The sequence below is a fragment of the Rhincodon typus genome, chromosome 14 (assembly GCF_021869965.1).
Source record: "Rhincodon typus isolate 14 chromosome 14, sRhiTyp1.1, whole genome shotgun sequence".
In the NCBI taxonomy this organism is placed as follows: Eukaryota; Metazoa; Chordata; class Chondrichthyes; order Orectolobiformes; family Rhincodontidae; genus Rhincodon; species Rhincodon typus.
The window spans coordinates 39,732,973-39,749,489 of NC_063345.1; the positions used below are offsets into that span (position 1 = coordinate 39,732,973).

The 16,517-nt window shown below is 41.5% G+C and overlaps 1 long non-coding RNA gene across 1 annotated transcript in view; it reads left to right on the plus strand.

Annotated features, from left to right (window-relative positions):
• Positions 1-14,126, plus strand: part of LOC125484875 — a 63,207-nt gene extending 49,081 nt beyond the window's left edge. The window contains exon 4 of the long non-coding RNA XR_007263679.1: positions 13,973-14,126. This is a non-coding gene — a long non-coding RNA (uncharacterized LOC125484875). The remainder of the gene's footprint in view (positions 1-13,972) is intronic.
• Positions 14,127-16,517: the final 2,391 nt, after the last annotated feature.

A 16,517-nucleotide genomic window follows, 5' to 3' on the forward strand; every position in this document is an offset into this window, starting at 1 on the left:
TTACTGTGACTTTAGTAAAGTCTTTGACAAAGTTCCACATGCTAGGCCAATTAGTAAAGTTAAGTCACATGGATTCATTGCGAATTGGATACATAATTGGTTTAATGGCAAAAGACAGAGGTGTTGGAGAGTTGTTTTTCAGACAAGAGGTCTGTGACCAGTGGCGTTTCACAGAGATTGGTTTTGGACCCACTTGTGTTTGACATTTTATATAAATGATTTAGTTGAGAATGTAGAAGGCATGGTTAGTACATTTGTGGACAACAGCAAAAATAGTGGTATGGTAGATAGTGATGAAGGTTTTCTGAGATTACAAAGGAATCTTGATCAAATGGGTCAATGAGTTTAAAAAATGGCAGATGGAGTTCAATTTGGATAAATGTGAAGTATTGCATTTTGTTACAACAAACTTTCTCCAATTAAAGGTAGGGGCTTGGGTAGTGTTGTAGAACAGAGGGACCTAGGAGTTCAGGTACTTAATTCTTTGAAGTTTGCATCACACATAGACAGGGCGATTAAAAAGCATTTGGCATGCTTGCCTTCATTGCTCAGTCCTTTTGAGTATAGGAGCTGGGAAGTCATGTTGAGGTTGTACAGGACATTGGTGAGGCCTCTTCTGGAGTATTGTGTTCCAGTTCTAGTTGCCCTGTTATAGGAAGGATGTTATTAAACTAGAGGGTTCAGTAAAGATTTACTAGGATATTGTCAGGTATGGAAGGATTGAGTTATAAGGAAAGGCTGGATAGGCTGGGATTTTTTGCACTGGAGCATAAGAGGTTGAGAGGCGACCTTATAGAGGTTTATAAAATCATGAGGAATACAGATAGGGCTAATGATAGATTTCTTTTTCTTAGGATGGGGATTTCAAGACTAGGGGGCATATTTTTAAGCTAAGAGAGAGTTTTCACAGAGAATGATTCATACATGGAATGAACTTGAGGAAGTGATGGATGTGTGCACAGTTATAATGTTTAAAAGACACTTAGATAAGTACATGAATAATAAAGGTTTGGAGGGATAATGGGCCAGGATCAGGCAGGTGGGACAAGTTTAGTTTGGGATTATGTTTAGCATGGAGTGTTTGGACCGAGGGGTCTGTTTCCATGCTGTATGACTCTAAGAAGTAGATTGAACCAAATCCAGACAGTGTCTCTCCATAAATGATTAATGAGAAGGCAACAAGATTTTTAAAAATTATTCATTCACAGGATGAGGGTGTTACTGGTTAGGCCAGCATTTATTGCCCATCCCAGAGGGCAGTTATGAGTCAACCACATTTCTATGGGTCTGGAGTCACATATAGTCCAGACCAGGTAAGGAAGGCAGTTTCCTTCCCTAAGTGAGCCAGATGAATTTTTCCAATAATTGACAGTGATTTCATGGTCATCATTAGACTCTCTTAATTCAATATTTTTTTAACAAGTTCATGTAAATTCCACCATCTGCTATGGCAGGATTCAAACCCAGATCCCCAAAACATTAGAGATAACGAGGTGTAGAGCTGGATGAACACAGCAGGCCAAGCAGCATCATAAGAGCAGGAAGGCTGGCTGCACGTTCTGCGGGGGAGAGGTTGGAGTGGGTGAGAGGGATGGAGAGGTTGAGGTGATTGATGTCTCGACGGCAGTTGGAGATGAAGAGGTCGAGGGAGGGTAGGAGGCCTTGGGGTGGTGTCCAGGAGGAGGGGATGTGTTGGAGGCGGGAGAAGATCTCTGGATTAACAGTCCAGCAATATTACCATTTGGCCATCAGCTCCCCATCAGGCCCAGTGTGAAATAAAGATAATAATAAAAACAGCTAGGTGTCAATGAAAGACCTGAGTACTGTCAGTTACACAGGGAAATAGTTAAATATTATCTGGTGACTGTCACAAAGCCCCGAATGCTTAAACAGCTCTCTGGTGCTTCTATTAACTGTCATGTTGTGTTTTTTAATGTTACAACAGCCATGCCTGGCCGTGCCTACTGGCTTTAACATTGGCAGTTTCTTGATAGTTTTTTCACAGAATACTTTGTTAATTTAGCTGTCAGTCAAGTTTAATTACGTGTTCTGGGGTCAGTGCACAATAGAATGAGTATGAGTAATACATCCGGAATGTTCTGGTAAGGTTATTGAGGTAACTGTTCAGTTTAAAGCTTTACAATTACAATAATTCTCCAAAGCTTGTTAACGAAATTCACCTCTTATGAATCCGTGCTCTTATTAATCCAAAGTAGGTTTGTTTCCGTGAAATGCTTAGTAAGTTGTATGATTTCATGGACTCCTAATTCTCTGCCGCAAATGTATAACTTGCCTTTGCCAGTAGTGATCAATAGTTATTTCTTGGAATTTGTGGTTTGTATCTGAACCCTCTTGAATCGAACAAATCCCAAAGGTGCATCAATTGTTTATTGGGGTCTGAAAATAAAATCTAAGATACAACTCTATATAAATGATCAGCAAAAGGAAGAAAATACTTTCATGTGTTTACTTGCCTTCTTCATCATTGGAGCTTGGAGAAATAATTTTTAGTTCCACCTAAGTTAGTAAATTTTTTAAGAATACAAGAACACACAATGCAGAAGTGAAAGTTGATCAGCAAAAGGCAATTTCTTCTGCACACCAGATGTAATTTGTCTTTTTGCATGAGGGTTTACTCCAATTTATTTAACCCTCTGAAAGGAAATATAACACATCGCTTTTATCTTGAAAGTTCCAAAAGGCAATTGAGTGGCTATCTTATAGACATTAAGCAGGACAAAATGATGAATACCATGGACCAATAATGTACAAACTTGTCACAAAGAGGTAATTCCCTTTTACTTCTCTAGCATGTGACATATACAACTTATTACACTCTCTTTGGGCTGTACTTTGAGATTTTCACCATAACAGTGAAAAATAGGGCCAGCTTTCCCATGAGTGGGAATCTCATGCACATCATTCATTCTTAGAAAAGAAGGGAAAGTATCTTCTGCTGAGTCCTCCCTCAGAAACATAACAGCTCTTTTGTAGCATAGAACTGTCAGAGGAAGGCAATTCACACTTGCTCTTCATAGCAATTAGTTGTCATAACATGAAAATTAGAGGTGCTGACAGCCATTTTGACAGCTGCTGTCAAGGGTAAGAGCAAGAGAGTGTGTTGTTAGGTTGCCAAGTGGCAGGATGCCGGCTGAGTAGGGCGTCAGGTAAGTAGGCTGCTAAGTGGGTATAGTGCCAGTAGAAGAGGAGTTAGTATATCAACTGGTAGCAGACCAGTTGAAGTAGAGGTATGGTTCAAGGTGGCAAGGAGGCAGGTAAGTGTTTAGGTAAAGGTAGGTTGTGGTGGGATGAAGAGATTGCGTTCAGCGAGGGGATGAGGAGGGTAGGTTTCATATCTGATGGTTTAGGTTTGACAGTGGAGCATATTGGCTTGGTCCAGCAGGTGACTCCGGTGAGCAATGGAGAGTGGCTTGATCAGAACTGGGTGGCAGGGATATCATGTTGGGTCCTGTTTGACAGTGAAAGTCCAACAGTGGGTGGGAAGGAGGAAGTGAGGATTGGTCTGGCAGTTGTGGCATAGGCAGGGTGGGGTCTGAGCTGTGTGGTCAGGTCTAGAGAAGATCCAGGAGAATTGGGTTTGACAGGAAGTGGGCAGGGGGTGGGATTGAGACAGCATTGTTAGCTCTAAGAAATGAGTTTCTGGTCCTGGGCAAATGGATCAGATCTTGAGGTAGGGAAGTTGTGAAAGTTGCGTCCCGGAGGTCAGAGTCTGGGAGTGTAAGGGATCTGGGGATATGTGAGGTGAGTATGGGGTTTGTTAGTCTATCTCCTGAGTAACCACATTTAATAGTCTGACCTTTCCCGAGTAAATATTTCACTTAATTTCAAAGGAGCAATCCGAAGTCTCTTATTTCTATGACAACTTTCATAGATTTCCACACATAGTTGAATGGTGCACCAGAACATTAAATTTCTAAAGCAATTCCTTTTGGAGGTTGTTGTGATGGGGATTCCATAGGGTTCCAAGTACAACTCTGTTCTATAACTAACTGTGTTCTATGCACAATGTTCTATAAGGTTGAGAGAGCTAGGGCTTTTCTCTTTACAACGACGAAGGAGAGAGGTGACTTGATAGGGGTGTACAAAATGATCAGAGGTATAGATAGAGTGGACAGCCAGGGACTTTTTCCTAGGGTAGAGGTAGCTATTACGATGGGGGCATAGTTTTAAAGTGAGTGGAGGTAGATATAGGGGAGAGGTCAGAGGTAGGTTCTTTACTTAGAGAATGGCAAGGGCGTGAAATGCATTGCCAGATAGGGTAGTGGAGTCAGCCTCATTTAGGGGCATTTAAGTGGCTATTAGAGAGGCATATGGATGATAGTATAAGGTAGGGGTGGAAGTTAGATAGACCTTAGGTTTAGGGTAAAAGTTCGGCACAACATCGTGGGCCGAAGGGCCTATATGGTGCTGTACTGTTCTATGTTCTATGTTCTAACTCCAATCTACACCTGCATAAAGAATGTGTCGCCAATGGAAAATCTGCCCGATCGAGCAAATTATTTTTCCACTATTTTCTTAATTTGGGTCTTTTAGATTAAGTGTAGTACTCTGGAGCCACTCTAAGATTCAGCTTTCAGTGCCTGTTGCATCATTATTTTTTCTTTTAACTAACTAATAATAATTTGTAAAAACATTGTATTTGGAAAATATCACAAGAGACTCTTTAGAATCAATTTGGAGAATGCATGGGAACATTCCAGCTAAAGATGACAACAGAATTTAAAAAAAAGAACAAAAGCAGAATCTGAAATTGAAAGGGGACATGGGGAAATTTTATTTCTGTCTAGCTCAGTTTTCTCATTACTGTTACCGTTCACACTTCTATTTTTGTCATGTTCAGAGCCAATTGTAAACATTGGCTTTAAGGGCCAATCTATATTTTTGTCTTGTTTGTATTTTTGCGGCTGCACTGATAAACTAGAATCCCTTGACAAAAGTGCTTTCGTGATGGTGGGTTGGGCACATCCTGTGCTTGCTCAATACTTGTACAACAGATGTTGGTGTAAACATCAAGTTCCTGTCTGACTGAACTTGTTTGCTGAATGTGTGGCTATGCAGATACTTTAACAATTGAAATGTAGCTTTTTTATTATTCATTTCAAGTTTGTGGCAAAATTGAGGCCAATATTTATTGCACCTTTCTAACTGTATAAAGTTAAGTCCAATAATTTTTATTTCATGTTATTTTGCTATAATATATATATTTATCTGTGTATCTCTCACTTGTACTGTTTTCTATGAGTATCTATTTAATGGTATAAACAATTGTTGTCGCTGCAGGTTTTGCTGAGGCACAAGGCCTCAGAAACTGTATGTATAGAGTTCAATATCTCTAATTTATAATTTGTTGTAATTCTGTATTTATGTTCATTAGATAAAGGATGAACAAGAATGGAGCTTTTCCATCTTGGCCACTTTTATATTTGCTTAACTACTTCTTAAATACTGTATAGAATAGTCACTTGCATCATCAAGCACACAGGTCAGGCATAACATGTTAAGTACAAAGCAGAGTTGCTTCTAAACATTTTTGATAAAACCTTCCAGTGAGAGCCATGTAGACCAGATGGAAATCAATACTTCCCCTGCATTAACTTCATCAATTACATCATGGATTAGGTGCACAGTAAGGATTCAGCTACTGCATTCCAACAAATGGTCCCAGCTTGATGTATGTACAACTATGGCCTCGGAGATTATCAACTGGTATCAATTTATGTTAGTGCATGATCCTTAGAAGCTGGATTTAAGCTGCTGGCAGAATTACCCTTTCCTTGGTGTGGCATGAGCAATGGTAAGAAAGATTTAAAAAAAAAAAAAAAAAAAAAAATTATTGGGAATGAAAAACAGGTTCTCAACATTATGAAACCATTCCTGATTGTCTCCATCAGGCCTTAACTGACTTTAGAATTTTGCTATTGAGCAGTGACTACCTTTATTTACATGCATTCACTTCTGATTAAAGCTCCAACTTGTCTTATTTATATGCCTCTTTCAATTTTCCATTCCTTCACCAAATAACCACATGGTTCAAATTTCAAACAGGTGAAACAGCAAGTACGTACTTGTCCCGACCATCTCATAAACCTGCACTCATGTGGATTCATGCTTTGGATAGCTCTTTACTCGTTACTTGGAAACTGCCAGCCACTGTGTGGGACATATTGCTTTCTTAGCACACAAGGTCTTTAGAACTTGGTTACAGGCTGGTAGCTTTTGTGGCTTGCTTTTCATTTTATCACAGAGGGAGAGGCAGGCATTTGTGACATTCGAGACAACTGAACAATCAAGGGGCTGGATATGTCACTGTGCAGTTCTGTGCTGCATCAATGTCACACCTGCCCATTGTGCCACCAGTTTACATGACAAGCATATTGTACATGCTTCAAGCAAATGGTCACCCAAAAGAACTAGTGGAGTAGTGCTTAGTGGGGTAAGGGGGAACTACAGACAGTCATGGCCATCACCATAGTCCGTCAAGAGACTTGTTCTATTCTAGTGTAGCTGGTTTGGTCTGGTCAGTCAGCCCCAGCAGCCTGGGGAAACCTTGACCTTGCAGTCTGGGGATTGGGTGACAGTCAATTCTGCAGGTCAAGTGCAACTGGTATGGGAATTACATGAAGGCCCAGTTGGGTGCTGATGAGACATCAGTATAGGAGGTGGGCCAGTTTTTCATGCAATAAGACAAAGGGAGGCTTATGTATATTGGAAGTAGATAGAGTGATTAATGGTGATACATGAGCAGGAGAGATGTCAAGGTGCTCTCAGTGATTGAGTATGAACACAGAGGGTAAAACGGGTTTATAGTTTGGAAGGATGAGACGAACGTGATGTGAATGACATTGATAGTATTGTTCATGAGTTCTGATGAGATGCATTTGAGGTGGGAGAGTTAGAGTATGTGTTGGCCCTGTGGAGTTTGAAATAGCAGAGAGATGATAGGGGCACTTACCCATGTGGAATTTGGAAGATTACTGACCTGCTTTGGGCTCTGCTGGGTCCACATCACTACTGACATGAGCTGCTATCTTCATCCAGGCTGGCTGTGACTGATGGTGTGGGTTCTCCTGCTGAAATCAGGTAAATAAAGGACTACGCTCATTTCCACCAAACTATCCACCAACACTTCCTGTCCACAAAGTCAAAATGATCCTACTTCGCCTCTGGGCCAGGTGAATGTTGATACTTGAGCACTAGTGTGAGGGCTAGGTCCTGGCCTGCAGAGTCTGAAGCTGGGCTTTAAATATGGTGCCAGAGTCTTCTATGCTGGCAGTGGTGAGCACTTCCACCTCACCAATTGAAAGGTTCTCGAGTTCAGATGCGTTATTGCTGAGGTGAAAAGTGGAAAGTTGCATGGAAAATAATCACTCAAAGTCACAGTGTATGCAACCATATCTCAGAGCTTCTTTGCGATATATCTTTAAGAGACGTGCTCATGATATCATCACTATCATGGCATGTGATTGACTCAGACTCCATCTTACTGGGGCCACTTGCAGATAATACGCTGACAGAAACATGCTGCAGTTTGTAACTCAGTTGCTCATTACTAGCCCAGGCATGGTAGTGCCTGTGATAACATAATGTAGATGCCAGGTGCTAAAATAAGCTTGTATTGAATCTTTCAGTACTTCATGATTCATGTCTGCTTCTTGTGTTTTGGTAACTAACATAGTGATCACCTCATCAGGTGCTGAATTCCCTGTTGAAGCTAAAAAAGGCCCATAATCAATGGAAGATTATGAAGGCAGAACCCATCAGAATTTGGAGCAAAATACTCCAGATACAGTCATAAAGATATACAGCACAGAAGTGGGCCCTTTGGTCCAACTTGTCCATGCCAACAAGATATCCCATATCTGTACTGAAAACAAAAAGTGCTGGAGATCAGAACAGGTCAGGCAGCATCCATGGGGAGCCAGCAAGCTAACGTTTCAAGTCTAGATAACTCTTTGTCACAGCTGATGTGAAGTGTGGAGGAGGCACCATTTATGCAGCAGTTGAGGGTGGGGAAGGGTGAGTTGGAGTGCTGTGGGGAGAAAGGATATTGATAATTCAGATTAAGTGAAAGGAATTGAGAATGGCAGAACAATGGTGTATCTAACTGCCAGACTGGAAAGAACAGACAGTCCCATTGGAGTGGGTGGGGGGAGAGAGGACATGGTGACAGAGAATGCAACAAGTAAAGCTGAAAGAAAGGGAAGGAATGGGAGTGGGTTCACAATCTGAAGGTGTTGAATTCAATATTAAGTCCAGAAGGCTGTAAAAGTGCCTAGTCTGAGGATGAGATGTTGTTCCTCCAGTTTGCACTGTGATGATCACTGGAGCACTGCAGCATGTTGAGGATGGACAAGTGAGCAAGCAAGCAGGACGCTGTGTTAAAATGACAGGCTATGGGAAGGTCAGGGTCATGCTTTTGCACAGACCGGAGGTGTTCTGCAAAGCGGTCACCCAGTCTGCATTTAGTTTCACCAATGTAGAATAGGCCACATTGGGTGCAGCGAATACAATAGACCAAATTGGAGGAGGTACAGATGAAATGCTGCTTCACCTGGAAAGACTGTTTTGGCACTTGGATGGTGAGCAGGGTCGAGGTAAAGAGGCTGGTTACATGGGAAGGTGCCCTGGGAAGGGGTTGGCCAAGGAATGGACTAGGGTGCCTGGAGGGTGTCCAATTCCTCTAACTCCATTCCCCACCAGGTTGGTCTGAGAGCTCTTGGCTTCTTCCTCGAACAGGCCTGAACAATCCCCAGCCACCACTACTGTCCTCCGCTTGGCTGAACTTGTTCTCTCACTGAACAATTTCTCCTTTAATTCATCTCACTTCTGCCAAGTTAAAGGACTGGCTATGGGCAGCCGCATGGATCTGAGTTCTGCCTGACTCGTTATGGGGTATGTGGAACAATCTTTGTTCCAGTCCTACTCTGGCCCCCTCCCACAACTCTTTTCTCAGAACATTGGTGACTGCTTCGGTGCCACTTCATGTTGAAAACTTTGTTCATTTTGCTTCCAATTTCCACTCCTCTATAACTTTCACACGTTGCATCTCTAACACTTCCCTTCCTTTCCTCGACCTCTCTGTCTCCATTTTTGGGGAATAAACTGCCCACTGCCATCCACTACAAAGCCACTGTCTCCCATAGCTACCTGCACTACAGTCATCAGACCCCACGTTCTGCAAGGACTCCATCCTGTTCTCCCAATTCCTTCACCTACATCGTTCAGATAATGCCACAGTCCAAAACAGCGCTGCTGACGTAGTTTCCTTCTTCCATAGTCACGGTTTCCCATTCCCTGTGGTTGGCAGGGCCCTCAACCGCATCCAACCTATCGCCTTTACCCCTTCCCATCACACTCAACTGCGTGTTGGGGTTCCTTGTCCTCACTTTTCATCCCCTCAGCCTCCACATTCAAAGGATCATTCTCCACAATTTCAGACAACTCCAGCAGAATGCCACCACCAAACACATCTTCCCTTCATTCCCCATGTCTACATTTTGCAGGGACCATTCCCTCTGGGACACCTGAGTCCATTCCTCGACCACCAACACCACCTTCATCTCCCACGGGACCTTCCCATATAACCACAGAAGGTGCAACGCCTCCTCCCTGCCCACCATCCAAGGGCCTAAACAGTCTTTCCAGGTGAAGCAGCATTTTACCTGCACCTCCTCGAATTTGGTCTATTGTATTTGCTGCATCCAATGCATGGGAGAGACCAAATGCAGACTGGGAGACCGCTTTGCAGAACACCTCCGGTCTGTGTGCAAGCAAGACCCGGACCTTCCCATAGTATGTCATTTTAACACAGTGTCCTGCTCACACGCCCACTTGTCTTTCCTAAACATGCTGCAATGCTCCAGCCAATCACAGCACAAACTGGAAGAACAACATCTCATCTTCAGACCAGGCACTTTATAACTTTCTGGACTTAATATTGAATTCAACACCTTCAGGTTGTGAACCCACTCTAATTCCTTCTCCTTTTAGCTTTAGTTATTGCATTCTCAGTCAGCACATCCTCTATCTCCTCACCTCATTCCAGATCTTGGATATCACCTCCCAAAACGCTTTTAATAAAAATGACTAATTTTGTCTTGTAACAAGACAAATTTTAGAGACAGTCAATTTAACTTTTTTTTTGTCAATTTGGCTATCAATTGGCAGAAAATTGAGCTCACATTGTCCCTACCTCCAGAAAGAATGATGATGGGATCCAAGCCTTGGGAGAAATGAGTTTTATAAATGCATCTCGTTAATTGAAGATGAGGCTTTCTTGTTAATAAGAAACATAAAGGCCTAGAAATTGGTCTGGACCAGTTTTTGGATTCAGGGATTGAAATTGGCCTTCTTTCTCTCATGTAGCCAAATATGTAGCCAATATGTAGCCAAACATGGATGGTAGCTGGATAGCTCGGAGTTCAATGGAGTCGGGGGTAGTTAGGTACTAGCAGTTTGTGAGCCCATTCAGTCTCCAGCTCCTGTAGAGAGTCTACCCCTCTTAAAGGAGATCTGCACTAATTGAAAGGAGTACAAGTTGTCTACAATTTGAAATGGAGCAGCAATGCAGAGAGAACATTCTTATTTATGAATTAGGCACTAGAGGTTATATTCATGGAATTCAACAGGAGGAGGCTGTGGAGGACTAGGAGGCCTCACGTACTGCCACCTGAAGGGAATACTTACAGGTGTCCAGGGCAGTTAACACAGAGTTTCAACCCAACAACCTGGCAGCATTGTCACGAGAGCGGTCATGGTAGTGAGTGCATCTTGACATGATCTACTCCACTCACCAACAGTATCTCTCACTGCTCAATGCAGCACTGACCCTCATCACTTGCACAGCAACAGCCCCAGCCCCTAATGCTCAAGTATTACAATATTCTGCCTCCTTTCTGCCTCCTTTTCACACACCTTTCAATAGTATTAGCCTCACAGTTACCTCTCACTGCTTTCACATGCCTCAATGTGCAACTGTCCCAAGAACATTACCCAAATACAATACATCAAACTGACGGATATCCTACCCTCTCTTTTGCAGGACAAATAGATGAGCATAAGCTGTGGGGATAAGGACAGTTGATTTGCCCTATACTTTCCAGACGAGATTTCCTAGATCTTGTTGTGACAGAGTTAATTCATTTGTAGTCCCCAAGAGCATTGAGGATGTCAGTATGTTCCTGCCTTGAGCACATTCTCACCCTCTTCGTGCAATCTGCTCTGAAGTGGAAGTGGCAGATATGAACAGGAGCAGGTCAATCAGCTTCTTATGCATTCTATTCCATTTAACTAGATCATGGCTGATCTACCATATTACTGCCACTTTCCTGTGCTATCCCCATAACCCTTGATAGCTTTAATATTTAGAAATATATTGACTTCTATCTTGAACATACACAATGTGGTAGAGAATTCCAAAGATTCACCACTAGCTACAAAAGAAATTCCTAATCTCAGTCTTAAATCAACTATCTCTTATTCTGAGACTGTTTCCTTATTCTAGATTACAACACCCCCAGTATGACCCATACCTCCAGCCAGGAGAAACAACCTGCATCGGCCCTATCAAGTCCTGTGAAGATTTTGCATACTTTAAGGAGATCACCACCCATCTACCCAAATAAAAGCCCAGTCTCCTCAGACTCTCAGGACAATCCCATAATCCCACAATCCCACAGTTCAGTTTGGTGAATGTTCGCACTCTCGCAATGACACTCTCACGGGGAGGCAATGGCCCAGTGGTATTATCGCTGGACTGTTAATGTAGAGACCCAGATAATGTTCTGGGGACCAGGGTTCAAATCCTGCCATGGCAGATGGTGGAATTTGAATTCAATAAATATCTGGAATTACGAATCTAATGATGACCATGAATCCATTGCCGGTTTTTGGAAAAACACATCTGGTTCGCTAATGTCCTTTAGGGAAGGACAACTGCCATCCTTACCTGGTCTGGCCTACATGTGGCTCCAGACCCACAGCAATGTGGTTGACTCTGAACTGCCCTCTGGGCAATTAGGGATGGGTAATAAATGCTGCCTAGCCAGTGACACCCTCATCCCGTGAATGAATAAAGGGAAAAAAAAATATATCCTTCCTTTAGTAAGGAGACCAAAACTGTACTCGATACTCAGGACATAGTCTCCCCAAAGCTCTGTACAATTACTGCAAGACTTCTTTATTACTTTTCTTAAATTCTCGTTGCAATTAGAGCAACATACCATCTCCCTTCTTAATTTCTTGCAGCACCTGCATATTAGCTTTCATGATTTACAAACAAGGATTCTTACCATGCTTTCATTATTTAAGAAATACACTGCATTTTTGATTCTCCCACCAAAATGGATAACTTCTCATTTTTATCACATTTTATTTCATCTGTCATTTTCTAGCCTACACATCTAACCTATCAAAATCCCTTGAAGCTTGTATACATCCTCCTCAAAATCACATTCCTACCTAGTTTAGTCTTGGAATTACTTTGAGTAGCTCTTTCAAAAGTCTGAAAATCCAAATACATCAAGTCCACTGTTTTCCCCCTAATTTATTCTGCTAGTTATATCCTCAAAAAACTTTAATAGGTTTGTCAAGCAAGACTTTTCTTTCATAAATCTATGCTGACACTATGTAGTCCTACCATCATTTTCTAAGTGTCCAGTTGTTATATTCTCTTTAATTGAATCTAACCTATTTTCCACTGATCTCAGGCTAATAAGTCTGTTATGTATTTTCTCTCTTCCCCTTTTCTTAAATAGTGTTGTTACAGTTATTTTCTTCCAATTTATTGGAATGGTTCCAGAATCAATGAAGGTTATATGAAAACCAGCAACACATCCGTCATCTATAAAACCAAATTTTCAACACTGAGATGTAGATCATCAGGTCCAGGGTATTTATCATCTTTCAGTCCCATTAAGTATGTTTTAAATATTTAATGTATTAAGCTTTTAAAGTGTTAAATTTATTTTTTTGTTAGAATAACATTTCAAATATAATTTAGTTGAAAAGTGCAGATAGTACAGTAATAGAGCTATCACTAACTTTAAAGTACAGTTAATATTGGTGACGCTGATTGAAACACTCATTGAATGTTATGGTCAAGGAACGATGGTTCAATTTCAGATGAAAGACTTAAACATGCTTTGAATCTTGAAACATTTACTTCAACATTTTCCACAAATTACTACTCATTCAGTAAATGCTATTCTTTTCTCTATTCTTCATGTTCTCTGAGGCATGGGTAGATAATACTTCAGAGTAGTTCTGAAGGATATGCACCAGGTCCAAATTAGTAGCAGTCTGACTCAGTTGCATTAATACAAGCCTTTGAAGAATGCTTTGGTGACTGACTTGATATAGTTTGTTGGCTAGTACCATTCCGAGTGAGAGAATCCTTGTACTAGCAATGCAAGGGTGCCCTGGTGGGTAATACTTTGTGACCTTCACAGCACACTGCTGTTTAAACCTAGGCTAGGGCACAAATGCATCAAGTGCATCAATTCACTCCCACAGCTCCTTCCACTTGCAAATACAAACAATAGCTACAGTTGGGTTTTAACTCTTTATGTAGTGTGTTCCTGGAAGGGCAAAAGACAATACATGTCGGCAAGAGGTGGTTTTCTTTTGATATGGGGAAGGTATTCAGCCTCCTCATTTCCAGTTCTGAAGAAGAATCAAACAGGGCTTTGTTAACTCTCTCTGTCCTCACAGATGCTGCCAGACCTGTTGAGTTTCTCTCGCTCTCTCTTGCTCTCTCTGTATCTCGACTTTCCCTGACATCCTATAGATGTGGCATTCCATGATTGACAGGATTTTGCTAGACAGCACTGAATTTCCATCTGTGTTTTTCTTTTGGTTTGTAGCTTTCTTCTTTTAAAAAAACATATTTTTGAATTAAAAGTTAAAAGTGCCTATAGCATTTTGGGACTCTAATCTATTGTCATCTCAACAGGAAATGGCCATCTCAAGCAAGGCAGAATCTAACCATCTCCCTCTGACTCTCTCTGAATTCCCCCATTATCAGCATTCTGGGCATGGCCAATGGCCAGAAACTGAACTGGACAATCAAAAACCAAGAATCCTGAAATTAGCTGCTCAACTATCCATATCCCATAACCTACTCTTTATGAACCATGCAGAGAAATGGACCTGTAAATCTTTTAACTTGTTTTTGGAATCACTTCTTAATTTTGATCTGTACGTTATATATGTTGCAGTATTTATTTTTGAATTCTGTAACTAAAATCTGATTGTTTTGTTAACTCAACAAAGCCTGGTTAAATTGGTTCCTTTTAAAACATAAACACATTTGGTCTGGGACGAAGGGCCAATGAGGGAGAAATCATGTTTACATTAACCTTATTGTGACCAGCTGAGTGTATAGGTGAATAAAGAGGGGGGAAAAAAATGCAAGGAAGCAAGTTCATCGCTCTTTACCCAGGAGTTTAACAATCTGTGGTATCCTGTTTGGAACTGTAATTACTTAGAGAATCTTACTTGCCATCTTGTTACAACCAGAGCCCATGAATTTAAGTTGCAAATTATCAGCCCAAGTCTGAATACAATTGAGGTCTTCCTGCATACGGACACATGCTGCTTCCCCATCTGAGAAGTTGCGAATGGTGCTGAACATTGACTGCACAATGAACATCCCCATTTCTGACATTATGATGTAGGGTATCTTTCATCCTGATGCTGATAGTCTTAACAATAACATGTGGCATCATTCACAATGTCGCTCGATGTTGTCAACCTGGGTGAATGTGATTATTTTCAGATGCATAAAGGAAAGTCTTGAAGTCATGCAGTGCTTTTTGATGTCTACTGGAGTTCTCAAAGTGCTTTACAACTGATTAAGTACCTTTTATCTGTAGCCACATTTCTCATTTAGCAAAATGCCAGCCAATTAGATCCCATGGCTCTCACCAATAACATGATTATTCTCGATCACCAATTTTTATGCTGGGGATTGAAGGATAAATATTGGCCAGTAAACTTGGGGTAAAATGACTCCCGCTCTTCTTGGGATATCTCATAGCATTATTTCAAAATGCACCCAAGCAGCCTCAAGTTTAAAATTCCATCCAAAAAACAGCATTTTTGACTTTACAGCAATCTCTTGGAACTAGCTGTTTGATAACTTCACTGAAGTTCTGGAGTGGAATTTTTCACTGAGATGAAAACTGCGCCATGACTTCCAGTAATATATAGTCACCCTGCTCAGTCATGCTGGCAGCCGCGTTATCTTGAACTTGCAGCCCTCTTGAACTGCAATGGGTTTCTAGTGCTTGTGCTCCATCTGGTTGAGGGCCCTAATGCTGAATACTCCTTTTCTCGGCCTCAATCCTCTTCTGTTACATGCCGTTTTCTCCTGCAGAAGGACGGAATGAGAAGTAGTGCGTGGTGTTTGACATGTCCGTGAATGAGACAGAGGTAGGAAGGTGCACACAGAACTGGGAACAGTTCAGTAGAAAGCATGCTGCTGGAATTTGAAGTGAGAAGAGTCAGAACCGAATACTGGCGATGAATCATAAGGGAACACAACACAAATATTATTCTGATTCCAAACACATTCACACACACTGCTTGCCTGCTTGGAGTTGGTGTTGAAGACTGTTATGTAAGGGAGGAAGAGAAAGTCTGTTGGCATTTTTGTACAGGACAATATTGATGTGAAGAAGTCTATTCACCCTTTCTGTTCCTGAGAGTCATTGAAGTGTTTTCTGCACTAAATCCAGGTTTGATGACACCAAAACTTACAGGCTTAGCAAGCAGCCACTAGTTCTTGTGTATACATATAGGTTTTTTTTTGTAATTTTCTTCCATGTCAGAAGAAAGAGAGCATGTTTCCTTGCCCTGACAGCCTCAACTGGAACTAACCAGGAAGTTGACAGAGTTTAGAAGAAGTTTGGAAGTTAATTTTGGGGGAAAATAAAAATCAGCTCTTCATTGTGCAGCAGTCTGGATGAAAGAAAAGCAATCTCCCTCTAAAATCTGAAAAATAGTCTTTGGATGATCTCATCTGACTTCACACTCTGAAGGTAGTTTAATGATCTATTATAGATATGATTAGTGTTGAGGACCAGGAGTGGCTTTTGTGCTTGTCCTGACCCATCCTCAGTTCTCCACCCATCCCAAAGTCGTCCCCAGTTAAAATATCCCCTACATGGCCGAGGAAAGCCCATCAGCTCATTTGAGCTAATCCATCAAGTAGGATCCACTGGCGCCTCACAACACCTTACTCTTGTTTTTTTTTCACAAAACTTATCCAGGACTCCCTCTTATCAGCACAAGCACCATTGCCAATTCCATCAGCATACATTCATTTGTTAGGCACATACATCAGATTTATGATCAATGCATAGCCAAAGACCTTCTGTATGGTGAGCTGACCTCCAGGTTCCATATATTGACTGCAAGTGAGATATGAAAGTGATGAACATTGACAATGCTGACTGGAAGGATATTGGAAGAGGTGAGAAGAAATAATTATAGTC